The sequence below is a fragment of the Notamacropus eugenii genome, chromosome 6 (genome assembly GCF_028372415.1).
Source record: "Notamacropus eugenii isolate mMacEug1 chromosome 6, mMacEug1.pri_v2, whole genome shotgun sequence".
In the NCBI taxonomy this organism is placed as follows: Eukaryota; Metazoa; Chordata; class Mammalia; order Diprotodontia; family Macropodidae; genus Notamacropus; species Notamacropus eugenii.
In genome coordinates this window covers 140,203,800-140,230,635 of record NC_092877.1, presented here as the reverse complement: position 1 = coordinate 140,230,635, position 26,836 = coordinate 140,203,800, and the positions used below count along the sequence as shown (strand labels likewise).

At 39.2% G+C, this 26,836-nt stretch overlaps 1 long non-coding RNA gene across 3 annotated transcripts in view; it reads left to right on the top strand.

The window, feature by feature from the left end:
* LOC140511889 (uncharacterized) overlaps window positions 1–26,375 on the top strand; it is a 75,974-nt gene extending 49,599 nt beyond the window's left edge. For 2 of the 3 annotated variants that reach the window (XR_011969702.1, XR_011969701.1), the window contains exons 2-3: window positions 16,086–16,149; window positions 26,018–26,375. This is a non-coding gene — a long non-coding RNA (uncharacterized lncRNA). Of the gene's footprint in view, window positions 1–16,085; window positions 16,150–26,013 lie in introns of all 3 variants that reach the window. The other variant, XR_011969703.1, reaches the window with a different exon arrangement.
* The last annotated feature ends 461 nt before the right edge of the window (window positions 26,376–26,836 follow it).

The following is a 26,836-nucleotide window of genomic DNA, read 5'->3' as shown; positions in this document are numbered from 1 at the left end:
CAATCCAAGGTTACCACACAGCACCAAAGCAGAGTGTCCAAGAGGGTCAGAGGGAAATAAGGTTTAATACATTTCAACACCAAGGGAGTCTTATGAGAGGCACATTCTTGAGAAGCTGCTACGTGAGTTGTTTTGCATAAGAACATAACAACTGAAAGTTCGTTGAGGAAGTATGGAAAGCTCAGCAATAATCAATTTGGTCAGAAAGTGGGCTCTCTCTCTCTCTCTCTCTCTCTCTCTCTCTCTCTCTCTCTTTCTCTTGACTCTTTTCTTTTTTAAATTGGTTTCAGTAGTCATCTTTTAACTGGTTTTGATCACTCAGGCAATTCATAGCTCTGGGATCAAGCAAGGTCATCTCATGGTCAGTTGCATTCAACAGAAGCTTACCAAATTCAGGGTTAACATAAAGAGTAGGTTGAAGAACCTTCAAGCCAACATCCTGTTTTGTGTTTAGCAAGGCAACAGAAACTGAAGAACACAAATACCTCTATTTCTTGCCCCTTGAAACTCCCCCAACCCCATCATGAGGATGAAGAGGGTATTAGGATCATAGATTTAAAACTGGAGGAATCTTTGACTTAATTTAATACAGCTCCTTTTATGGTTGAGGTAATGGAGACTCAGAAGTAAAGTGATTTTTCAAGCTTTCACAAAATAATGCATGACAGAGTTAGGATCTGAAACAATGTCCTCAAATTCCAAAATCCTGTGCTGTTTCCAGTTCATCAGAATAAAGCAATTTTTTTGTTTATGTGGGAAGTGAATATAATCTTAATGAATTTTATGTACTAAAGGCATACCACACAGCACTGTATCAGAAGGGTTGAATGATTGTGATAAATACAACAAAATGATCTTGGAGGCAATCTCTTGTGATTTGTTTTTGTCTGGGTAAAAGATTATTGCTATATTATATTGGCATATTTTGACTTAAGGAATAATTTGAATTTTACTCACATTTATCCCCATAAGTGAATTGTAGGTTTGTAAAATCTGTTAAGATTGTAAGAGATAACTTAGCATAATGGGAAGAATGTGCAATGAATGAGGAATCAGTTTGAATCCTGTTTCTGAAACTTGATGGGCTTGGGAAAAGTCGCTTATTCTCTCCAATAGTTTCCTCATCCCTAAAATGGGGATAATAATACTTGAAGCTCTAGGTATAAGAGGTTATCAAGAGGATTCGTTTAATTAAATTCAGCAAACATTTGTTATGTGCAAGTGACGAGGTTTAGGGGTGCTAGGGACCCACAGTCCGGGTCGTGCTCGAATGAATTCGCCTCAAGCCTTCTTAAAGCTAAAGAAAGCAAAGTTTATTAAAGATTCGCCATCTTGGGTTGGTTCTTAAGGAGCCTAAGCATTTGTAACATTTGTATTCACAACCAGGCCAGATAGAATCTCAGCTACACAGAGTTTGAGCTAGATTGCATCTGAGCACCTTCATGGAGGCGAGATGGAACTAAATACAAAGAAGACTATAGGAGGGATCTGGGCGAGTGGTCTGGTAGTCTAGAGTGATGGGAGGAGGGGTCCAGGGAGGGTCCTGAGGAGAAGTTCAAGGAGGGGATTCAGGAGGGTGGGAGACAGCTGGAGGCAATCAGGAAATATCAGACCATGGAGCACCAGGGTGGGAAGCTGGTGGGGCAATCAAGAGGTAACAGATAATGGCCACAGATTTGAGTATGAAAGGCCAGGTTAAGTGGGGAGATTCAAGGAGAATTCAATTTGAGTATGAAAAGCCATGTTAAGTGGGGAGATTCAAGGGGAGCTCAAGGAAGTTCCCAGAGTCTGAACCCCATCACAAGGGATTATGGTAAGGGCTGGGAATACAAAAAAGAATAAAATTAAAGGGTTGTGGCCCTTGGGAGAGCTCATATTCTTCTAGGAGTGGGGAAATAATATGCATGCAAGTAAGTAATTACAAAACATATCTGGTCCTTGGTTCAAAGACTATTTGCATAATCCTTAGTGGAGATTGCTTAGGCAATGCTCCTAACCTTCAAGAAGAATTAAGTTGGTAAGAGATTGAGAGTGAAGAGAAATCCTGGTTTTCTGGCTTCTAGCTTCAAGAAAAAAGACATACCAACTTCTCTTCATGTCTCTGAAGGAAGAGAAAGACTCTGAGAAGAAGCTGACATGTAGAGGAGCCAGCATCTTTATTATGTCCTTATTGCCCACTTATTGAACTAGAGATAGAGACTTTGAGGAATTTCCCTTTGGGTAAGAGCTGAGACTCTTTCTTTGTTGAGCTGAGATATTTAATTTTCAGTGAGAGAACTCTCACTCTGAGTACTGTCTTATCCATATGTATTCTCTGATTTCTGTTTGCTATTGGCTTGGATTTCTTTCTTTTACCCTCCCTCCCTCTCTCCCTTCCTTCCTTCCTTCCCCCCTTCCTTCCTTCCTTCCTTCCTTCCTTCCTTCCTTCCTTCCTTCCTTCCTTCCTTCCTTCCTTCCTTCCTTCCTTCCTTCCTTGGGGTTGCTGGGGACCCTGAAATGTCATGGTACATGACAGTCTGCCTGGAATGAATTCACACACTCAAATCATCATCTAATCAAGTAGCAAGGTCTATTGTAGCACCAATAGGAGCAGGCACGGTTCCTAGTGAACCTGCAATTTAATAGAGGTGAGACTGATGCTCTTATACAAAAAAGACAGTGAAAGGATCTGGATGGGATTAAATAATGGTTTTATATGTCAGTAGTCTGTGGTGGGAGCAGAGGGGCAGTGAAAGGAATGTCAAGCAAGCTTATTAGGTGATCTAGGTGAGCTGGGTGGGTCAGTTGCCTTGATTTGGGCTGTTGAAATGTATGGGAAAATTTAGGGACTGGGGTGCTTTCAAAAAGCACTTGGTCTTTTCCTTTTAAGAGTCCAGGTCCCATCACCTCATCACTTCCTTTCCTTTTCTTCCTTCTTTCTTTTCCTTTTATTAGATATGTGTGATGGCCTTTTTATAGCTAGAATTTGGTAGGGAGGAAATCAAACCTTGGATAGATAGCTTGGGGTACTGCTTTCCTGTTAAGGGATAAGGATTAAGAGTATAGCTTGAACTTTAGGAATTATTTTCCTTAGACTAATATTTAGGGGGATGGATTGATATAATTCCAACCTGAATTATTCCTTCAAGGAGAAAAAATGGCTGTGTTGGAGTTTAGGGGTTCTGGGAACCCACAATAGTGACAAGTGGGTCCTGCCTGAATGAATTCTACCCAACTCTTCTTTCAGTCAAAGACAAAGTTTATTAAAACAAATCTGTTATATTGGTCAGACTCTTAAGGAATCTGAACATTTGTATTGCTAATCCAGATTGAATCCGAGTCCTTTCATAGAAACAAGATGGATCTTATATATAGAAAGACCGTGGGAGGGATCTAGCATTGGCCAAATAGTCTAAGGTGATTGGAGGAGGGGTATAGGGAGGATCTTAATGGGAGTGGCCAGTAGGCTGTGGTGCCTAGAGGTCAGAGGCCAGGAACCCAGAGAATGGGAATTAGATAGGATGAAGGATTGGAAGAAGCTGGAGGCCATCTAGGGGTAACAGACAATTAGATTGAGGGTAACAGAGAATTGGTAGAGAAAAGGAAAGGCCAGTTGAGGGGATTATAGTCTTGCAAACACCAAATCAAGTGAGAAGATTTAAGGAGAGTTCTAGGGGGTTTCTACCTGTCAGCTAGTTTTTGGTCCTAACCTCTTATTTTCTCTCCTGGAAGAAATCTTCCCTAGAGCAGGGTGGATGGAGGAGATTCTATAGCTATCTAATCATGCCTCCCTGAAAGCCACATCTAAATAGAACCATGTGGGAACACATAATCTACATGGGCAACAAAAGACATACAACTACAAACATACGTATTGATAATCATTTCATATCATTTGAACCTTAATAAGAGACAGAGCCTGAACTAGCCAATCAGAAGAAGCTCCTCAGCCTAACAGATATTCCCTTCCTTGCTCTTTGAGTAAACTCAGAGAATGCCTCTTCCTGTATCAATACTACAAGACAAGGTGAAGCTGACCAGAGCCTTGTTCTGTTAATGAGTACTAAGGACAAAGCACCTTAACCTTAAGCTTTAACACACTATCTTGAATAGTAGGACTTTTCTTATCTTCACATTTTATGGACACATACTATGTTATACCATGTTAATGGTAAAGAAAACATAAATATTCTGGGTCATAATTTCAATGGACACTTTGTCAACTCTCTTATCTTATTGTATTTACCATCTATTCAAATAAGAAAATTCCTTTGTCATACCATGGTTAAACATTTATAGAGAGCATAAATTTGAGTCCTGAGTTGGGATTGTTCTAAATATAGTTGTCTTATTCTTTTTATCCGACAGTCAGATTTTATCTGGATCTGTGAATACATATATCTGCTAGCTTTAAGAGAATAAAGCAATATGAATTTATATATCACCTAGTCTGTTTATCTCTTTTAACCAAACTTTCAAATTCACAACACACACACACACATACATAAATTAATAGGGTAAGGGGATTGATATTGGACCAGTAATTACATTGGTGTCAGTATTGGAATCTCCAAAGTGACAAAACTTTCTATGAGCAGGCCAACTCTTCTGCAGTTCATAGCCATATGAAATAATTTTAAGAGGAAGAGAGATTATGCTAGCATAGACTTGTGTGGATTGAAAGTCTAGACTAGGAGACTAAGCATTGAGACCATGATGCTTACTATCAGAGCTCTGGGTAGTGGAGGCACCTCTATTTTCAGTGATATCAGGAAGTGAAGTAGGTCTCTCCTTCCCTAGTGCTCACTGAACAAGATGACAGACATTTATCACAGAGTTTTTCTGTCATAAAAATTTATTCATAATTCCTGATTTAATCACTACTTTAATAACAGCTTTGTTGTTGTTCAGTCATTTTTTTCAGATTTGTCTGACTCTTCATGACCTCATTTAATGTTTTTAAAAATTAATTAATTAATTTTTAGTTTTCAGCATTCATTTCCACAAGATTTTGAGTACCAAATTTTCTCCCCATCTCTTCTCCCCCACTCCTATATGACATACATTCTGATTATCCTTTCCCCTAGTCTGCCCTCCTTTTTATCATCCCTCTCTTTTCCCCTTCCCCTTTACTTTCTTGTAGGGCAATGTAGATTTCTATACCCCATTGCCTGTATATCTTATTTCCTAGTTGCATGTAAAATAATTTTTAACATTTGTTTTTAAAACTTTGAGTTCCAAATTCTCTTCCTTCTTCCCTCCCCACCCACCCTCACTGAGAAGGCAAGCAATTCAATATAGGTTATACATGTGTACTTATGCAAAACACTTTCATAATAGTCACTTTGTGAAAGACTAACTACATTTCCCTCCATCCTACCCCCCTGCACTTATTTTATTGTCAACTTTGACCCTGTCCTTTTCCAAAAGTGTTTGCTTCTGACTACCGCCTTCCCCAATCTGCCCTCCCTTCTATTATCCCCTGCCCCCTTATCCCCTTCCCCCCTACTTTCCTGGAGGGTAAGATACCCAGTTGAGTGTGTTATGTTATTCCTGCCTTAAGCCAAATCCAGTGAGAGTAAGGTTCACTCATTCTTTCTCATCTGCTCCCTCTTCCCCTCCATTGCGAAACCTTTTTCTTACCTCTTTTATATGAGATAATTTACCCCATTCTATCTTTCCCTTTCTCCTTCTCCCAATATATTCCTCTCTCACTCAATTGTATTCTTAGATATCACCCCTTCATATTCAACTACTCTGTGCCATCTCTCTCTCTCTCCCTAATACTGAGAAAGGTGTTATGAGTGTCAAATATCATCTTTCCTTGTAGGAATGTAAATAGTTCAACTTTAATAAGTTTCTTATAATATCTCTTTTCTGTTTACCTTTTCATGTTTCTCTTGATTGTTATATTTGAAAGTCAAATTTTCTTTTCAGCTCTGGTCTTTTCATCAAGAATGCTTGAAAGTCCTCTATTTCATTGAATGTTCATTTCCCCCACTGAAGTATTATACTCAGTTTTGCTGGACAGGTGATTCTTGGTTTCAATCCTAGCTCCTCTGACCTTCAGAATATCATATTCCAAGTCCTTTGATCTCTTAATGTAGAAGCTGCTAGATCTTGTGTAATCCTGATTGTGTTTCCACAATACTTAAATTGTTTCTTTCTGGCTGCTTGCAATACTTTCTCCTTGATCTGGGAAATCTGGAATTTGACTACAATATTCCTAGGAATTTTCCTTTTGGGATCTCTTTCCAGAGGCAATCAGTGGATTCTTTCAATTTCTATTTTACCCTCTGGTTCTAGAATATCAGAGCAGTGTTCCTTGATAATTTCTTGAAAGACAATGTTTAGGCTCTGGTTTTGATCATGGCTTTCAGATAGGCCGATAATTTTAAAATTCTCTCTCCTGGATCTATTTTCCAGGTCATTGGTTTTTCCAATGAGATATTTCACCTTGTCTCTATGTTTTCACTCTTTTGGTTCTGTTTTATAATTTCTTGATTTCTCATAAAGTCATTAGCTTCCATTTGCTCCATTCTAATTTTGAAGGAATTATTTTCTTCAGTGAGCTTTTGGATCACCTTTTCCATTTGGTCAATTTTGCTTTTTAAGGCATTCTTCTCCTCATTAAAATTTTGGACCTCTTTTGTCATTTGGGTTAGTCTATTTTTTAAGGTGTTATTTTCTTCAGCAAGCTGTTGACTTGTTTTTCATGATTTTCTTGTAGCATTCTCATTTCTCTTCCCAATTTTTCCTCTACTTCTCCTATTGATTTTCAAAATCCTTTTTGAGCTCTTCCATGACCTGAGACCAATTCATATTTTTCTTGGAGGCTTTGGATGTAGGAGCTTTGATTTTTTTTTTTTTTGGCTGATAGTGTACATCACTTTTTTTTTTAGGAAAAATTGTCTGCTTCATTCTGCATTCTGATTCCTTAGTTCTTTCTCTGGATGTGGATGGCATTTTGTATCATGAGTCCTTTGAAAATGTTTTAGGTCCTTGCATTGCTGTGAAGGGCTAAGTTTATCAGAAACAGTCTTCATACACTGTGGCTGTTAATGTGTATAATATTCTCCTGGTTTTGCTTACTTCACTCAGCATCAGTTCATATAAGTCTTTCCAGGCCTCTCTGAAGTCTTCCTGTTCATCATTTCTTTTTTTTTCCCCACTCTCAATAATACATATATTCACTCCAAATGACTTAGCATCCAAATTTGTAAAGGAAATTCAAGCTACAAGAAGACATAGACAGTAACACAATAGTGAATAGTGAATCTATCAGTTTTAGATAAGTCTAACAGAAAGATAATCATAAGGAAAAATATGCAACTGAAAACATTGCTAGAGAAATTTAGAGGTTAAAGAGTTTTGGCATCTTCTAAATGATAATGTAAAAGAATATACACCTTAGTATCACAAAAAGGTTTTTACAAAAATTGATCACATACAAGGGCATAGAGATAAAAAACAAATACAAAAAGGCAGAAATAGCTAATCTATCCTTTATAGACTATAACATAATAAAAATAGTCATTGGTTCAGGAACCACAAACAAAAAATACAAACCAAAATGAAAACTTGAAAATGAAATCCTAAATAATTAGTTAATCAAAGAACAAATCCTAAAAACAATCAATAGCAATGTAAAATAAAATGATCATGATGAAAAAACATATCAAAATTTCTGAGATGCAGCTAAAGCAGTCCTTGGGAGAAAAGTATCTTTACAAATATACTTTAAACAAAATAGAAAAATATAAAATAAACTAACTGGATATGTATGTCCAAGAAAAAAAATAGAAACCCAACAAATAAACAAATATAAATAATCACAAAAGAAGAGATATTAAAATTTAGAGGTAATATAGATAAATTAGAAATAAAAATTCCATAGAAATGATAAGTAAAACTAAAAGCTAGCTTTTTGAAAATACTAATAAAATTAATAAACCGTTACCTAATCTAAATTTTAAAAAATAGCTCAGACAAATGAATCAATGAAATAGAAAATGAACAAGAAAAAACCACAGCAACAGCAAAAGAAATAAAGAATAATAATCAAAACATTATATACAGTTATATGCTGACAAAACTAAAACCTCCCAAAAAAGAAAAAAAAATAGAAGGATACCTTCAAAAATATATAATACCCAAACTATGAGAAGACCAGTTGAAGATCTTAAATAACTCAATATCAAACTAGGAAATAATTTTAGTTGTAAAGAATCTATCAAAGAAAAAAGAATCACTCGTCCTGATGGATTCACAGGACACTTCTATCAAACTTAAAAAACAAAACAAAACAGTATCTATACTCACAAATTATTTTCAAAAATTGAGAAATGTCCCACATGTATCCTTTTATGATATATATCCTTAGTCCTTTTCATGCTTCTCTTGATTCTTGTCTTGGAAAGTCAAATTTTCTATACAGATCTGGTCTTTTCCTCAGTATGAATGATTCAAAGTCCTCTACATCACTGAATGGCCATTTATTCCCTTGAAGTAGTATAGTCAGATTTTCTGGGTAGGTGATTCTTGGTTTCAATCCCAGTTCCTTTGACCTCTGGAATATCCCATTCCAAGCCCTTCCATCCCTTAATGTTGAAGCTGCCAGATCCTGTGTTATCCTGATTGTATTTCCACAGTACTCAAATTATTTCTTTCTAGCTGCTTGCAGTATTTTCTCCTTGATCTGGGAACTCTGAAATTTGGCCACAATATTCCTAGGAGTTTCTCTTTTTGGGTCTCTTTCAGGAGGTGATTGGTAGATTCTTTGAATATTTATTTTGCCCTCTGGTTCTAGAACATCAGGGCAGTTTTCCTTGATAATTTCATGGAAGATAATGTCTAGGCTCTTTTTTTGATTATGGCTTTCAGGTAGTCCCATAATTTTTTAATTGTTTCTACTGGAGCTATTTTCCAGGTCAGTTGTTTTTCCAATGAGATGTTTCACATTATCTTTTATTTTTTTAAACTTTTGGTTTTGTTTTTTAACTGCTTGGTTTATCTCGTCATCATTCATTTCCCTGAACTCAATTCTCTCTTTCAACAAATTATTTTTTTCAGTGAGCTTTTGAATCTTCTTTTCCATTTGACTAATTCTACTTTTTAAAGCCTCCTTCTCCTCATTGGCTTTTTGGATCTCTTTTTCCAGTTGAGTTAGCTTTATTTTAAAGCTGTTATTTTCCTCAGCATTTTTTTGGTTCTCCTTTAGTAAGCTGGTAACTTGTTTTTCAAGCTCTTCTATTGCCTGAGCCCAGTTTAAGTTCCCTTTGCAGGCCCTGGAGGCAGAGGCCTTGACTTCCTCTGACAGTATGTGTTGTTCTTCCTCATCTGAAAGGATGGAGAGGAGACACCTGTTCCCCAAGAAAATAACCTTCTATGGTCTTATTTTTTTCCCTTTTTTGGGCATTTTCCCAGCCAGTTACTTGACTTCTGAGTTTCCTCTCCACAACCACCTCACCTCCAGGCGAGCACTGGAGGATGAGATTCAGATGAGTTGCTCCAATCCCTCAGGGGCTTTAGGTGGGAGCAGGGCTGCTATTCAGTGTGAGATTAAGATCAGCTGCTCAGGCATGGGGCAGGGCCACCACATAGGGCTCAGTTCCCTCAAGGGCTTTCCAATGAGACCTTCAACAATGGATGGGGATTGCTGCCTGCCTTGGGAGTCCTCGTCCACTACTGCCTCCACTGCTGCCACCTGAGGAGGCCTGAGTTATGGGGACGCCCTGCTCCCTTCTCAGCCAGCTGAAAAGACCCTCTCACTGACTTTTAGTGCCTGTGGGTTGAGGGATCTGCGCTGCCACTGGAGATTCTGTCCCTGAAGCCTGCTTGGTCCTCTTGGTGCCACGTGGCCAAGGCTGGGCTGGGCTCTTCTTCATATCTGGTGCAACAGACCTTTCCCGTCAGTCTTTCAGGTCACTCAGGGCTAGAAATCTCCTCCACTCCATTGTTCTATGGCTTCTGCTGCTCTAGAATTTGTTGAGACTTCTTCTTTACAGGTATTTTATGGGCTGTGGGGTAAGAGCTAGTGTATGTGCATCTTTCTACTCTGCCGTCTTGGCTCTGCCCCTCAGGAGCTTTGATTTTTATATCTTGTTGTGTTTGTATATTTTGGTGTTCCTTGTCACCAAAGTAAGATCCCATAGTCTGATTCTTTTTCTAGTTTTTGCTCATTTCTCCAACCATTTACTTGACTTTTTACAAGTGTTTGAAAGGGTTTGGGGGAAGAGCTCAAGCAAGTCCCTGTTTTTACTCCACCATCTTGGCTCCCCCCCCCCCCATTTAGGATTTTCTTGGCAAAGGTGGCTTGCCATTTTCTTATGCAGCTCATTTACAGATGAGGAAACTGAGGGAAACCAGGGTTAAGTGATTTTTCCAGGGTCACACAGCTAGTAAGCATCTGAAGGTAGATTTGAACTCAGGAAGGTGAGTCTTCCTGACTTTAAGCCTGGCATCCTATTTATGTGCTACCTATCCACCTTTAAGAGCAGCTTTAGATAAATATGATCATAATCCCTTTGTTTTTTTAATCATTTATAAAGATGAGAGTTATAAAAAAGTTCGCGATCTTAGTGTACAGGTGAAAATGAATTATTGGCTTATTGCGATACCAACTTAGGGCTCAGGAACAATATAAAAGAAAATAACTGGTTTATTCAGTTTCATAAATGGCCTCAGATAGGTAAACTTGGATCTTGGGATTTTGCCCTTAGAAGAAAGTGAATCAGTTGCTATGACTTTCTGATATGAGACTGGTTTGTTAGGCCATGCGACCATCTCCATTGCTTCTCCCATTGCCCAGAAAAAAATCTCTCTATGGGTTGGAGTCTGACTAAGTAGTAGATCATGCCTGACGGTAAGAATGAAGGAATATCTGGACCAAGAGAGCAATGTCTGTATTCCAGAGGTGATGGGTCCAGAGAGGCAGTGAATACTCTTCCCTTTTGTTGTTGCATTCAATCAAATAAGTCTCCAAACCTTCACAATATGCTACACTTGCAAACTCTTTGCTCTTGTTATGCCAAGTTACGGCATTCTCATTTTCTTCCTTCCCCTCTTTAGAAGGACAAACTAGAAATAATTTCCCAATGAGATATTTCACATTATCTTCCATTTTTCCATTCTTCTCTCTTTGTTCTGTGATATCATACTTTCTCGCAAAGTCCTTAGCCTCCATCTGTGCCATTCTAGTTTTGAAAGAACTATTTTCTTCAGTGAGCTTTTGAGTCTCCTTTTCCATTTGGCTAATTCTGCTTTTGAAAACATTCTTCTCCTCATTGGCTTCTTGAACCTCTTTTGCCAATTGAGTTAGGCTAGTTTTCAAGGTGTTAATTTCTTCAACATTTTTTTGGTTCTCCTTTAGCAGGGAACTGATCTGCTTTTCATGCTTTTCTTTCATCTCTCTCATTTCTCTTCCCAGTTTTTCCTCCACCTCTCTAACTTGATTTTCAAAATTCCTTTTGAGCTCTTCCATGGCCTGAGCCCATCGGGTGGGCTGGGACACAGAAGCCTTGATTTCTGCGTCTTTGCCTGATGGTAAGCATTGTTCTTCCTCATCAGAAAGGAAGGGAGGAAGTGTCTGTTCTCCAAGAAAGTAGCCTTCAATAGTCTTATTTCTTTTCCCTTTTCTGGGCATTTTTCCAGCCAGTGACTTGACCTCTAAATATTCTCCTCACACCCACCTCGCCTCCTGGTCCTCCCAGCCAGTGTTTGGGGTCTGAGATTCAAATGCTGCTTCCCGCCTTAGGGCTTTTGGCGGGGGCAGGGCTGCTATTCAGTGTGAGAATTAAGTTCAGGTGGTCAGGTCGGGGCAGGGCCACCTCTCAGGCTCAGTTCCCTCAGGGGGTTTATGCACAGACCTTCCACAATGGATCCAGGCTCCCGCCCACTTGGGGAGCCCCTGTCTACAGCCGCCTCTCAGCTTCTATCTCCTGGGGGGGCCCGAGCCATGGGGGCACCCCACTCCCCTCTCGACCCGCCAAAGAGACTCTCTCACCGACCCTCGTCACCTGTGGGTGGAGGGACTTGTGTGGCCGCTGGAGATCCCGTCCCTGAAGCCTGCTCGGGTCTGTTTCTCTTGGTGCCGTGGCCGCAGCAGGTCTGGGCTGGGCTGGGCTCCGCGTCTGCGGCGCGACGGACCTTTTGCGAGAGGTTTGCAGGTCCCTCTGTGGGTGGAGGAACCCGCGTGGCCGCTGCAGATCCCGTCCAGAAGTCTGCTTGGATCTTTTCCTCTCGGTGCCGCGGCCGCTGCAGGGCTGCCCTCAGCTCCCAGTCCCAGCGCCCAGTCTGCAGCGGGAAGGACCCCCTGCAAGAGGTTTGCAGGTCCCTCCGGAACAGAAATCTCCCTCGCTCCAATATTCCGTGGCCTCTGGGTGCAGAATTCGCCGTGAGTTTCTCCCCTGTAGCCGTTCTGTGGGTTGTGGGTTCGGAGCTATGTGTATGTGCATCTTTCTACTCCGCCATCTTGGCTCTGCCCTAGAAATAATTTCCAAAGCAGAGCTTTTGGAATACATTGCATTTTAGAATCACCTTTTCCATTATTCCTACACCAGATAATTTAGGATTATATATTGACTTACCTATTTCCCAATTATAAACAAAATCAGAAGTGTTATTTAATCTAAATGCTCATAAGACCATTTCTTTCTTTTTTCTCACCTCTGTATGTGTGCTGGATGTCACTATCTTTCAGAAAGGAATTATTTGTTCAGCTACCTGGAGTTTTTCATCTTTTGGAACTCAATTGAAACGTACAACCAGAGAATACAGAAATGGCCTTAGTGGGTGATTTGCCTGAGCCCCCGACTATGTTTGTATTATCGTTGAAGAGTGTTCTCTGATCTGCTCCCACCTATTTCAGCTCATTATTTCAGCATCTGCAGGAACTCTGGTCTCTCAGTAGCAGGGCATTTTGGCTTATGGCAAACCATGAACTGATGTGGGGAGAAAAAAATGACATTCAGTGAAGTGTTCAACCCCACCAGCAGTGGAGTCCTGAAAGGGTTGTATATCGCACTGATGATTCCCTCATTTACTGTACCCTGTTCTTTGTGTTTTATTCATAAATTAGTTTCCTAAAATAATTTACAGGAAAATCAGGACATTTCATACTTACAGAAGACCCTCTTTAAAAGGGTGACCTGCTTGAGCTACACAAACAGTTGCAACTTTACAGAAGGTGTCCAGATTTGGTTGGTGTAAACATATTGTGATATCCAGGTTCCCTTGGCCCTCCAGCATGCTGTTTTCTGGAATGCTTTTCTTTAAAAAAATTTTTTTTCTTAGTCATTTTATTTTTTTAAAAATTTAATATGTTTTCAGTTTTCAACAATCACTTCTATAAGTTCAAAATTTTCTCACCTTCCCTCCCTCCTCCCTCCCTAAGATGGCATGCAATTTTATATGGATTCTACACATATATTCTTATTAAATACATTTTCACTTTAGTCATGTTGCATAGAAGAATTAAAGTGAATGGGATAAATCATGAGAAAAACCAAACCAAACCAAAACATAACATAGGAGAAAATGGTCTGCTTTATTTTGCATTCAGATTCCATAATTCTTTCTCTCGATGTGGATGGATTTTGCCTCAAGAGTCCTTTGGAAATGTTTTAGGTCCTTGTATTGCTGTGAAGGGCTAAGTCTGTGAGAATGGAATGCTTTTCAAAGACATATCATAATAATGGTTCTGTGTACCACATTTGAATATTGCATTTGTCTCAGGAAGGTGAGTGGTATAGTGAGATAGAGTCCTGGACTTGGTTGGCATCAGGAAGATCTGAGTTTGAATCCTGTCTTGAACATTAGCTTGTTGATCCTGAACAAGTAATTTAACTTAATGAATTTCATTTTCTTCTTCTTTAAAAAGGAGTATTTGGTCCGGATGGTCTTTAAATTCCCTTCTGGCTTTAAATCAATGATCCTATGATCTGATTCAGAACAGCAAAATGGTCCCAAGAAAATCTTTTGTCTTTGAATTGCCAGTGTTTAGCAAAGTGCCTGGCACATAGCAAATATTTAATAAATGCTTACTGATTAGTTGACTAGTGGCAAAAATTTTCTGAAGACATCATTGTTTTTCCTCCTTTGAAAGGGGTACTATCCCTCTCCCATACCTGCATTAGCACTAGCACCAGAACCACTATTATCGCTGTTATACACACTTAGTTGTCTCCAGGCCTGACTAAGTTGTCTCCAGGCCTGACTATTTTATTGCTTGGTTAGTGTGAAGACATATTGCATGAACTGACCTTTCTGGAACCAAACTTTACCCAAAATTAAACAGTATTAAAATCAAAGAAACTAAGCCCAAGAAAAAGAAAAAACCTCCAACATGCAAGGTCAGGCTGTAATTCTCAGAGCATAACTTGGCAGGACTAGACTGCTGCAGGGCCCCACAGGTGTTTCCTTTCACCTCCTTCCTCCACCCCATAACAAATTAGACTGGAATACTCTAGAATGATCTTTTGTGCAGCTATCAAATTTGTGTAGAGAGAGAGGCAGTGACTCTTTGCAAAGGCACACATAGAAAGAGATGTTAAAACAAAAAAGACTTCTTTGTATACTCTTCCTATGGTGGGATATATTGGGATACACTAATATTCCCTGATACACTGGGAAAACATAGGGTAACAGGATTGTTAAGCATTCTACAGTTTGGAAAAAAAAGACATACACTGGAGAGTAGAAGCAGTATTTTTTAGGAGTTTTCCCCTGTCACTTATTTCTTGTTGCTTCTTCTGCTTCTTTTTAAAATTCCTAACATTTATTGACATTGCTTTAGTTCCTTGCTCTAATTTAAATTTTGTGTATTTCCAGCTAAATCCCAGCTTCCTCCATGACCTTTTCCTCATAGAGTACATGCACAACCACAGAATGTAGACCTTACATAGTGACCATTGTTGCTGGTTTTTTTCTTTTTTTTCCCTAAAGCTGAAATACACAATAAGAAAAGGAAAAGAAATATATTATAAACTTAAATACAAAATAAGAAAAGAAAAAAAAACATGTCAGTGTGCACAGCAGAACTTAAGAGAGGATTCAAAATATATAGCAATAAATTTCCATTTCAAAATTTCATTTCTTATTACTGCTTCTTGAGAAGGTGATTTTATCTTTTCTTGCTCTTGCTAATGTCAGGTTTGGGATGGGTATTACACCTCCCCTCCCCTTAAACCTCATCTTGTCTGCTTTTTCTCTATAAGGCTTGAAAAGAATTTTAAAAGACACTTTCTACCTTCTTGTTAACAGAGCTCTCTTACTTTTTCTAAGTCTTGGAGAGACTTAGAAACCTTTATCTGCCTGTCCAGGAGCTCTAATGTACAGCAGCAATAACACTTCAACAAGGTTCAAGGAATATATCTTTATTCTTCTGTCTAATCTTCTTAAGACTTGCAATGCAAGTTGCAGTCTCCACACCTTTTTCCAGTAGTCTATCTGTATAACTTTCTCTTTCATGAACCTTACCTCTGATCATCCTTCTTTTATGCACAGTCAATCTTCCGCTTAACTTTCATATTTCTTAGTAACCTCATTTTTACTTTTGAGCACCAGTCTGTGCCTTCAGACAGCAGCAACTAAAATCTCAGCAACCTCTCCCTTGATTTGCAAAAGGTGGTCTAGGTCGAGAGATTTATAGCAATGTAGTATATAGTACAATGCCATCACTTCACCACTAGGTAAGATTCAGATTAAAAAACATTTTAGTTTTAAGAATTTTGTTTGTTGTACAGTATTTCTGGTACTGTAGATTTCATGTATTATGAAAAGTGAATATTGTCTGAAATCAATTTTTAAAAAAACTGAGATGTTAGCACAGGTCACAGAATTCTAGACAAATGAGAAAAATGTTTTGCATGTTACCAATTTTATTTTGTGTGCTGCATTTTATGAGTTATTTTATGGTTGTTGTGTTAGGAAAAGTGCATATTATCAGAATTAATGTTTTGTTATAAAGAATTGTATGCAGTAAAGTATGTTTTTGCAATCTCTAGTAAAAGATTGCAGTTCTTCGTGATCATAGTCATCTGCCTCCTTGTTTCCAACAGGTTCAGTGTATCAAAATTTGTATTTTTGACTTTTGTACCATTTTCTAGGAATGTTACAACCCCAAAGAAGTTGAGGATTGACTTTATATGTCTTCTTTGTCTGACTATGGAGGTGAGTAATTTATTATTAGAAATTATTAAAGCATTAAAGCAGATGATTGAATTTTGTTTCCATAGAAATTATATGAAACATAATTTGAAGTCATATTGATGGCTAATGTAAGAGATAAAACTATCTGTAGAGGAGGGCAGTGTGGGGGATGTTAGTGACCTGTTAATCAGCATATCTAAAATCAGACTCCTCTTTTGTTCAGAGAAGGCATTTTCTTTGGTATATCAAAAACAAACAAACAAACAAAAACAAACTCCAAACCCCAAAAAGCCAAACCCCACCAGACCAGGTGTGGCTCACTGAGGATGGGGTCCATTAAGTCAGAGCTGCCTCAGATAATGGGACTTCTTATGGATATCCTGGGCAGAATCTTCAACTCACAGCTTTTATCAATTCTTTTAGCAATTGAGAAAATTCCTTTCTTTCTATGGATGATGTAAACTGGGAGGAGACTAAAAATATTTATTAAATAAAGTATAAAGAAAATGAAGATGAAAAGGGGGGAATTGAAGTGTGGAAATGAGAGATAGAAGCAGGGGTGAAGACCCAGGTTGGGGCTGGGATTTAGGTGTTTTCTTTTTCTTTTTTTAAAATTTTTATTTATTTATTTATTAAAATATATTCATTTTATTTATTTTTAATGCTCTATAATCACTACTATAAAACTTAGATTTTTTCCCCCCAACTTACTCCCCACCACCTCCCTCCCTCCCCAAGATGGCATACAATTCTATACAGGATCTACACATACATTCCTATTGAATACATTTTCATTATAGTCATGCTGTGTAGAAGAACTAAAATAAATGGGAGAAATCATATAACAAACCAAAACATGATACATACATACATACACACACACACACACACACACACACACACACAAATGATCTGTTACATTCTGAAATTGAATTCCATAGTTCTTTCTCTGAATGTGGAAGGCATTTTGCCTTAGAAGACCATTGGAAATTTTTTTTTAATATCCTTGCATTGCTATGAAGATCCAAGTCTACCAGAAAAAACTCTCACACACTATGGTCATAGTTGTGTACAAAGTTCTCCTGGTTCTGCTCCTTTCACTCAATACCAGATCATATAAATCTTTCCAGGCCTCTCTGAAGTCTTCTTGTTCATCATTTCTTATGGTGCAATAGTATTCCATTACATTCATATATCATAATTTATTCAGCCATTCCCCAACTGATGGGCATCCCCTTGATTTCCAGTTTTTAGTCCACTACAAAGAGTGCTGATATAAATATTTTTGTATATGTGGGACCCTTTCCCATTTTTATGATGTCTTGGGTATACAGTCCTAGAAGTGATATTGCTGGGTATGCATATTTTTGTAGCCCTTTGGGCATAGTTCCAAACCCCTCTCCAGAATGGCTGGATGCGCTCACAGCTCCACCAACAATGAATTAGTGTTCCAACTCTCTCAGCTCCTCTCCAACATTTATCATTTTCCTGTTCTGTCATGTTTGCCAATCTAATTGGTGTGATGTGGTACCTCGAGTTGTTTTGATTTGCATCTCTCTAATCAAAAGCGATTTAGAGCATTTTTTCCTATGATTATAGATATCTTTAATTTCTTCCTCTGAAAATTGCCTGTTCATATCCTTTGACCATTTATCAATTGGGGAATGACTTGTATTCTTGTATATTTGACTCAGTTCTCTATATATTCTAAAAATGAGGCCTTTGTCCCACAGATTAGCTATAAAAATATTTTCCCCAATATACTGCATTCCTCTGAATTTTGGTTGCATTGGGTTTGGTTGTGCAAAAACTTTTCAGTTTAAAATAATCAAAATTACCATCTTGCACTTTATAATGCTTTCTATCTCTTCTTTAGTCAAAAATTCTTCCCTTCTCCATAAATCTGATAAATACACTATCCCTTGCTCCTCCAGTTTGTCCATGGTATCAAACTTTATACCTAGATTGTGTACCCATTTGGACTTTATTCTTGTGTAACGTGTCAGGCATGGGTTTATGCCTAGTTTCCGCCACACTGTTATCCAGTTTTCCCAGCAATTTTTGTTGATCAGTGAGTTCTTATCCCAGAAGCTGGGGTCCTTGGGTTTATCAAACAGGAGATTGCTATATTCATTACCTACTGTGTCTTGAGTACCTAGCATATTCCACTTGTCTCCCTTTCTGTTTCTTAGCCAGTACCAAGTGGTTTTGATAGTTGTTGCTTTATAATACAATTTGAGATCTGGTAGTGCTAGGCCAACTTCCCTAGCATTTCTTTTCATTCGTCCCTTTGATATTCTGGACCTTTTGTTCTTCTAGATGAATTTTGATATTATTTTAACCAGCTCTAGAAAATAATTATCTGATAGTTTAATTGGTATGGCACTAAATAAGTAAATTAATTTAGGTAGAATTATCATTTTTATTATATTGGCCTGGCCTACCCATGAGCAACTGATGTTTTTCCACTTACTTAGATCTGACTTTATTTGTGCAAAAAATGTCTTGTAATTGTGCTCATATAGTCCCTGGGTTTGTTTTGGCAGGTAAACTCCCAAATATTTTATAGTGTCTACCCTAGCTTTAAATGGGATTTCTCTTTCTATCTCTTGCTGTTGGGCTTGTTACTAATATATAGTATTTTTTTATTTATTTAACTTTTAACATTTATTTTCACAAAATTTTGGGTTACAAATTTTCTCCCGTTTTATCCCTTCCCCCCCAAACCCAAGCATTCTAATTGCCCCTGTGACCAATCTGCTCTCTCCTCTATCCTCCCTCTCTGCCCTTGTCTCCGTCTTCTCTTTTGTCCTGTAGGGCCAGATAGCTTTCTTTACCCCTTAACCTGTATTTCTTATTTCCTAATGGTAAGAACATTACAGTTGATCCTAACACTTTGAGTTCCAACTTCTTTAGCTCCCTCCCTCTCCACCCCTTCCCTTTGGAAGACAAGCAGTTCAATATAGGCCAAATCTGTGTAGTTTTGCAAATGATTTCCATACTAGTTGTGTTGTATAGGACTAACTATATTTCCCTCCATCCTATCCTGTCCCCCATTACTTCTATTCTCTTATGATGCTTTCTCTCCCCATGAGTGTCGACCTTGGATTGCATTCTTGTTCCCATGCCCTCCCCTCTCTCCTCCCCCCCACCCTGCTTGTGCCCTTGTCCCCGACTCTCCTGTATTGTGAGATAGGTTTTCCTATCAAAATGAGTGTGCATTTTATTCTTTCCTTTAGTGGAATGTGATGAGAGTAGACATCATGTTTTTCTCTTGCCTCCCCTCTTTATCCCTCCACTAATAAGTCTTTTGCTTGCCTCTTTTATGAGAGATAATTTGCCCCATTCAACCTCTCCCTTTCTCCTCCCAATATTTCTCTCTCACTGCTTGATTTCATTTTTTTTTTAAGATATGATCCCATCCTCTTCAATTCACTCTGTGCACTCTGTCTCTATGTATGTGTGCGTGTGTGCATGTGTGTGTGTGTACTCCCACCCAGTACCCAGATACTGAAATGTTTCAAGAGTTACAAATATTGTCTTTCCATGTAGGAATGTAAACAGTTCAACTTTAGTAAGTCCCTTATGACTTCTCTTTGCTGTTCACCTTTTCATGCTTCTCTTCATTCTTGTGTTTGAAAGTCAAATTTTCTTTTCAGCTCTGGTCTTTTCATCAAGAAAATTTGAAAATCCTCTATTTCATTGAAAGACCATTTTTTCTCCTGAAGTATTATACTCAGTTTTGCTGGGTAGGTGATTCTTGGTTTTAGTCCTAGTTCCTTTGACTTCTGGAATATCCTATTCCATTCCCTTTGATCCCTTAATGTAGAGGGTGCTAGATCTTGTGTTATCCTGATTGTATTTCCACAATACTTGAATTGTTTCTTTCTAGCTGCTTGCAATATTTTCTCTTTCACCTGGGAATTCTGGAATTTGGCCACAATGTTCCTAGGAGTTTCTCTTTTTGGATCTCTTTCATGCGGTGTTCTGCGGATTCCTTGAATATTTATTTTGCCCTCTGGTTCTAGAATCTCAGGGCAGTTTTCCTTGATAATTTCATGGAAGATGATGTCTAGGCTCTTCTTTTGATCATGGTTTTCAGGTAGTCCCAGAATTTTTACATTGTCTCTCCTGATTCTATTTTCCAGGTCAGTTGTTTTTCCAATAAGATATTTCACATTATCTTCCATTTTTCGAATCTGTGCGGTATGTTCTGAGATATCTGTCTTTCTCATAAAGTCCTTAGCATCCATCTGTGCCATTCCAGTTTTGAAAGAACTATTTTCTTCAGTGAGCTTTTGAATCTCCTTTTCCATTTGGCTAATTCTGCTTTTGAAAGCATTCTTCTCCTCATTGGCCTTTTGAACCTCTTTTGCCAATTGAGTTAGGCTAGTTTTCAAGGTGTTAATTTTTTCAACATTTTTTTGGTTCTCCTTTAGCAGGGAACTGATCTGCTTTTCATGCTTCTCTTTCATCCCTCTCATTTCTCTTCCCAGTTTTTCCTCCACCTCTCTAACTTGGTTTGCAAAATTCTTTTTGAGCTCTTCCATGGCCTGAGCCCATTGGGTGGGCTGGGACACAGAATCCTTGATTTCTGTGTCTTTGCCTGATGGTAAGCATTGTTCTTCCTCATCAGAAAGGAAGGGAGGAAATGTCTGATCTCCAAGAAAGTATCCTTCAATAGTTTTATTTCTTTTCCCTTTTCTGGGCATTCTCCCCAGCCAGTGACTTGACCTCTGAATATTCTCCTCACACCCACCTCACCTCCTGGTCCTCCCAGCCAGCGTTTGGGGACTGAGATTCAAATGCTGCTTCCCCCCTTAGGGCTTTTGGCAGGGGCAGGGCTGCTATTCAGTGTGAGAATTAAGTTCAGATGGTCAGGTCGAGGCAGGGCTGCCTCTCAGGCTCAGTTCCCTCAGGGGGTTTATGCACAGACCTTCCACAATGGATCCAGGCTCCCGCCCACTTGGGGAGCCCCTGTCTGCAGCCACCTCTCAGCTTCTATCTCCTGGGGGGGGGGGGCCCAGCCATGGGGGCACCCCACTCCCCTCTCGACCCGCCAAAGAGACTCTCTCACCGACCCTCGTCACCTGTGGGTGGAGGGACTTGTGTGGCCGCTGGAGATCCCGTTCCTGAAGCCTGCTCGGATCTGTACCTCTCAGAGCCGCGGCTGCCGCAGGTCTGGGCTGGGTTCCGCATCTGCAGTGCGACGGACCTTTTGCGAGAGGTTTGCAGGTCCCTCTGTGGGTGGAGGGACCCGCGTGGCTGCTGGCGTCCCCGTAGCCCGCTCGGATCTTTTCCTCAGGGTGTCGTGGCCGTGGCAGGGCTGCCCTCTGCTTCCCGTCCTGGCGCCCAGTCCGCCGCGCGAAGGACCCCCCGCGAGAGGTTTGCAGGTCTCCGGAACAGAAATCTCCCTCGCTCCAATATTCCGTGGCCTCTGGGTGCAGAATTCCCCGTGAGTTGGTCCCCTCTAGCCGTTCTGTGGGTTGTGGGTTCGGAGCTATGTGTATGTGCGTCTTTCTACTCTGCCATCTTCAATATATAGTATTTTTAAAAATACTCATCCTTCTCATTTAGATTGTCGAATTTGTGGGCATAAAGTTGGGCAAAATAATTTCTACTTATTGTTTTAATTTCCTCCTCATTGGAGGTGAGTTCACCCCTTTCATTTTTGATATTAGTAATTTGATTTTCTTCTTTCTTTTTTAAAATCAAATTGACCTAAGGTTTATCAATTTTATTATTTTTTTCATAAAACCAATTCTTGGTTTTATTTATTAATTCAATAGTTTTCTTAATTTCAATTTTATTAATCTCTCCTTTGGTTTTCAGTATTTCTAATTTGGTATTTCCTTGGGGATTTTCAATTTGTTCTTTTTCTAGCTTTTTCAGCTGCATGTCCAATTCATTGATCTCCTCTTTCTCTATTTTACTTATGTAGGCATTGAAATATATAAAACTTCCCCTAAGAACTCCTTTTGCAGTATCTCATAAGATTTGGTATGTTGTCTCGTTATTGTCATTCTCTTGAATGAGGTTGTTGATTGTTTCTATGATTTCTTCTTTAACCCACTCCTTCTTTAGGATTAGATTATTTAGTTTCCAATTGATTTTTTGGTTTATCTTTCTCTGGCCTTTTATTACATATAATTTTTATTGCATTATGATCTGAGAAGGATGCATTGATTATCTCTGCCTTTCTGCATTGGATTGTGAGGTTTTTATGTCCTAGTACATGATCAATTTTTGTATATGTGCCATGTACTGCTGAGAAAAAAGTATATTCCTTTCTATTCCCATTCAGTTTTCTCCAGAGATCTATCATATCTACCTTATCCAGAGTTTTATTTACCTCCTTAACCTCTTTCTTGTTTATTTTGAGTTTAGATTTATCAAGTTCAGAGAGGGGGAGGTTGAAGTCTCCCACTAGTATAGTTTTGCTGTCAATTTCTTCCTTCAACTCCCCCAATTTCTCCTCTAAGGATCTGGATGCTATACCACTTGGAGTATACATGTTTAGTAATGATATTGCTTCATTGTCTATGGTGCCTTTTAGCAGGATATAATTTCCTTCCTTATCTCTTTTGATTAGATCTATTTCTGCTTTTGCTTTGTCTGAGATTAGGATTGCTACTCCTGTTTTTCTTGCATCAGCTCAAGCACAATATATTCTACTCCAACCTTTGACCTTTACCCTGTGTGTATCCTTCCATTTCAAATGTGTTTCTTGTAAACAACATATTGTTGGATTATGGCTTTTAATCCATTCTGCTATCCATCTCTGTTTTATGGGAGAGTTCATTCCATTCACATTCACAGTTATGATTACAATCTGTGTATTTCCCTCTGTCCTCTTTCCCACCATTTGTGCTTTTAGCTCTTCCATCTCCCTTCCCCTCCTCAGTAGTTTTCATTTTTCACCACCACCTCCTGCAGCCTTCCCTTCCTTCTTTTAGCCCTCCTTCCTTTTATTCCCCTTTACCCTTACTACTTCTTCCCTCCCTTTTAGCTTCCCCTCCCCTTTCTTCCCCCTTCCCTTCCTACTGCCTATAGAGTTAGTTAGAATTATGTACTTAAGTTTATTGTCCCTTCCTTGAACCAAATCAGATGAGAGTACTTCTCAAACAATGCTCATCTCCCTCCCCTCTTTCCCTCTACTATAATTTTGTACTTTTTTCCTGTGATGTAATTTATCATTTTCTGCTTCCTCCTTTTCACACCTCCTGTTACAATCCCTTCACATGCTTAAATCATATTTTTAACATGACATCATTTATTTTATACCCATTCCCTCTATGTATATCCCTTTTATATTTCATAATAGGTGTACAATTCTCAAGATTAACAGGTATCATCTTCCTTTATAGGGGGGTAAGCAGTTTGCCCAAATTGAGTAACAAGTTTTTTTCCTCCTTTTACCTTTTAATGCCTCTCTTGAGACCTGCATTTGAAGATCTAATTTTCTATTAAGTTCTGGCGATTTTGTCAGGAAGATCTGGAAATCCCTTACTTCGGTGAATGACCATCTCCTTGCCTGAAATGTTATGCTGTACTTTGCTGGGTAGTTGATCCTTGGTTGTAGTCCCATCTCCTTTTGCCTTATGAAATATCGGATTCCAATTCCTTCCATCTTTTAATGTAGAAGCTGCAAGGTCCTGTGTGATCCTGATTGTAGCTCCTCGATATTTGAATGGTTTCTTTCTGGCTGCTTGTGGTATTTTCTCCTTCCCTTGATAGTTCTGGAATTTGGCAATGATATTTCTTGAGGTTTTGAGTTTGGGATCCCTTTTGGGAGGTGAACAGTGGATTCTTTCACTGGCTATTTTGCCCTCTGGATCTAGCACTTCTGGATAATTTCCTGGAAGATATTGTCCAGACTTTTTTTTCCATCATGGCTTTCTGGCAGGTCAATAATTCTTAAATTTTCTCTCCTGGATCTATTTTCTAGGTTAGTTGTTTTTCCAGTTAGATATTTTACATTTTGTTCTATCTTTTCATTCTTTAGATTTTGTTTGACTGATTCTTGCTGTCTCATAGAGTCATTAGTTTCTACTTGCCCAATTCTAATTTTTATCAAATTGTTTTCTTCAGTTAACTTTTGCATCTCCTTTTCCATCTGTCCAATTTTTCCTTTTAAGAAGTTTTCTCCAGTTAGTTTTTTTACTTCCTTTTCCATTTGTCCAATTTCCCAGTTAGGTTTTGTGCTTCCTTTTCCATCTGTTCAGTTGTTCCTTTTAAGGAGTTGTTTTCTCCAGTTAATTTTTGTACTTCCTTTTCTATTTGTTTAATATTTCTTTTTAAAGAGATGTTCTCATCAGTGAATTATTTTTTTTTACTTTTAAAATCATTGGCCAGTTTTTCTTCTCTTTCCTTCTTCAGCTGTTCCAGGAGAGCTGTTCGTGCATGAGAGCAGTTCATAGTCCCTTCTGAAATTTCAGATGGAAGTACAGTCTCACTGTTGACCTCTTTGGTATTTGTGTTTTGGTCCTTGTCCCCATAGAAAGAGTCTATGGTTTTTTCATGCTTGTTTTGCTTTTTCTTGTTCATGATGGTGATTGTGTTTTGTGGCTTCTAATTCTTTCAGTTAGAAGCTGCAGAACTTGGTGTTGAGCTGACTTGTGTGAAAAAGCTAAGAGCAAGTGTCTTTTTATCTTTTTGTTTTGTGTTTCCCCGATCTGCCCTGGGGTTAGCTTGTTAAGTGTGGGGGAGGGGTGGTCTGGTCACAGGAGATCTCCTCAGCTGAACTGAGGCAAAGGCAAGCTCAGGGGATGGTGATCCCAGCTGCCCTATTGTCTTCTCATTTCCCCTGGAGTACTGAGGCATGCCTAGATCCTAGTGTGAGTTTCCACCCCTCCTGGGGCTCCTCTCCTGGTGCTGAGGCTTGCCTGGGTCCTAGTGCGAGTTTCCACTGCCCTGTGGCCCCTCTCCTTCCAATTTGCCTCCACCACAGTAGGAAGAATCTCCCTTAGCTATTTTCCTAGCCTCAGGTGTTATGAGACTCTTTGCCCCCTCTGCTGTTCCTGCTGATCCAGTATTTTTCTGGGGAAATATTTTATGGTTCTTTCAAGGTCATCAAGGGGGGAGGAGAGAGCATTTACTGATCACTCTGCTATCCTGGCTCCGGAAGTTCAAGTAGGTGACTTATAGATGTTTAATCTGTGGGCTGAAAGTCTCAGGACCTGCTGTGGCTGATATCTGGTGCTCAGTGGCTATCACTCACTGGGCTCTGCTGGTCTCTCACCCTGGTCTGAGGCTCTGCTGGTTCCACCTGCTGCTGCTATCTCAGGTTTCCCTGGGTCCCTCCCGCTCTGCTGTGTTGGACTCATTGCGCTGTGCAGATCCTTCCCATGGACTTTCCAGTCTGTCCTGGGCTTTGAATCTGCCACAATTTGTCTCCTATTGGATTCTGCACCTCCAAAATTTGGTCAGATTCTCTTTTTAGAGGTATCTGAAGGAGTTTGTCTAAGAGCTTAGGTGAGTTGTTGCTCTTGCTCTGCTATCTTGTCTCCGCCCCATTTAGATGTTTTCTGATAGGCTGTGAATCCTGGAATGCCTGACCAATAAGATACAGGGGGTAATTAGAATCAGGATGGGTTATAAAACAGCTTTATAATTGCCTAAAAGTGCACCTTCACCTACTCAGGTATTCTTTTTCATAAGGGGTTAAAGTCCAGGTCACCTGGCTGAAATGATATGAAATAAAAATCTATTTTTCTAAATTCATTAATAGCCAAGTAGAATTCTTGGTAAGATGATTATTCTCACACTAATACAAAATAACTATTTGAGTTTGTTCTAATTTTGATAATTACTTGTATACTTAACCATAAGCTAAAATATCCCCAATATTATCAACAGAGATTTTATTTCTATATACTTGATAAGACAGGCAATTCAACCTAGCTGATCAACAAGGCAACCTGAAGGAGAAGCACGAAATGGAATATGCCAGGCAAGTCAAATACTGCTGACATCTTGACCACCATCTCCTTCCTGACCCCGAGACAGCCCAGGATCCTGACCAAAAGACTTGGGACCAGCAGTGCTTCTAGCCTAGTGTCCTTGGTCATCATCTTGGGAGGCCACACCTATGGAAATGCAGCTGGCAACTGCTCCTGGAGGAGCTACACCCATCACCACTGAAGACCCAGACAGGAAAGTTCTCACCGTCATATGAAAATGTGTAAAAGAAGCACATGTCCCTTTCAGACATTAATACCTACATTAAAAATTAAGCAGAAAATACATTTTTTATTGTCTGTGTGTTCATGATTTCCTCTGTCTGAGGGCTCTCCCTTAGGGCTTCTCCTTAGGAGAGTTTATTATGTCACAAGGCTTAGGAATTACCTGACTTTTACAGACATAATGCAGAGGGGTGTAACAGCAAGCACCCCGGCATCCACAGGAGGTTCTTAGATCTGTTTTTCTAAGGAAAGCAACCTTAAAAGGGGTAAACAATCTTACTTTAATCAAGCACATATATCATTCACTTAGTTCAGGGGAAAGTCAGCACCTTGAACTTCAGAGAAAATACAAACAAATTACAAGTGGAAATTACAAACAGAAAGACTAGCAGACAGGGCTTATAACTGTCTGACTATAGATGATACATACATGAGAGAAGCACCAATATCTGGGTTTTCAAAGAGTGAGGGCTCTTTACCAGCTACCTGGAGTCTCGTCTGGCCTAATCACACAAACACTCTTC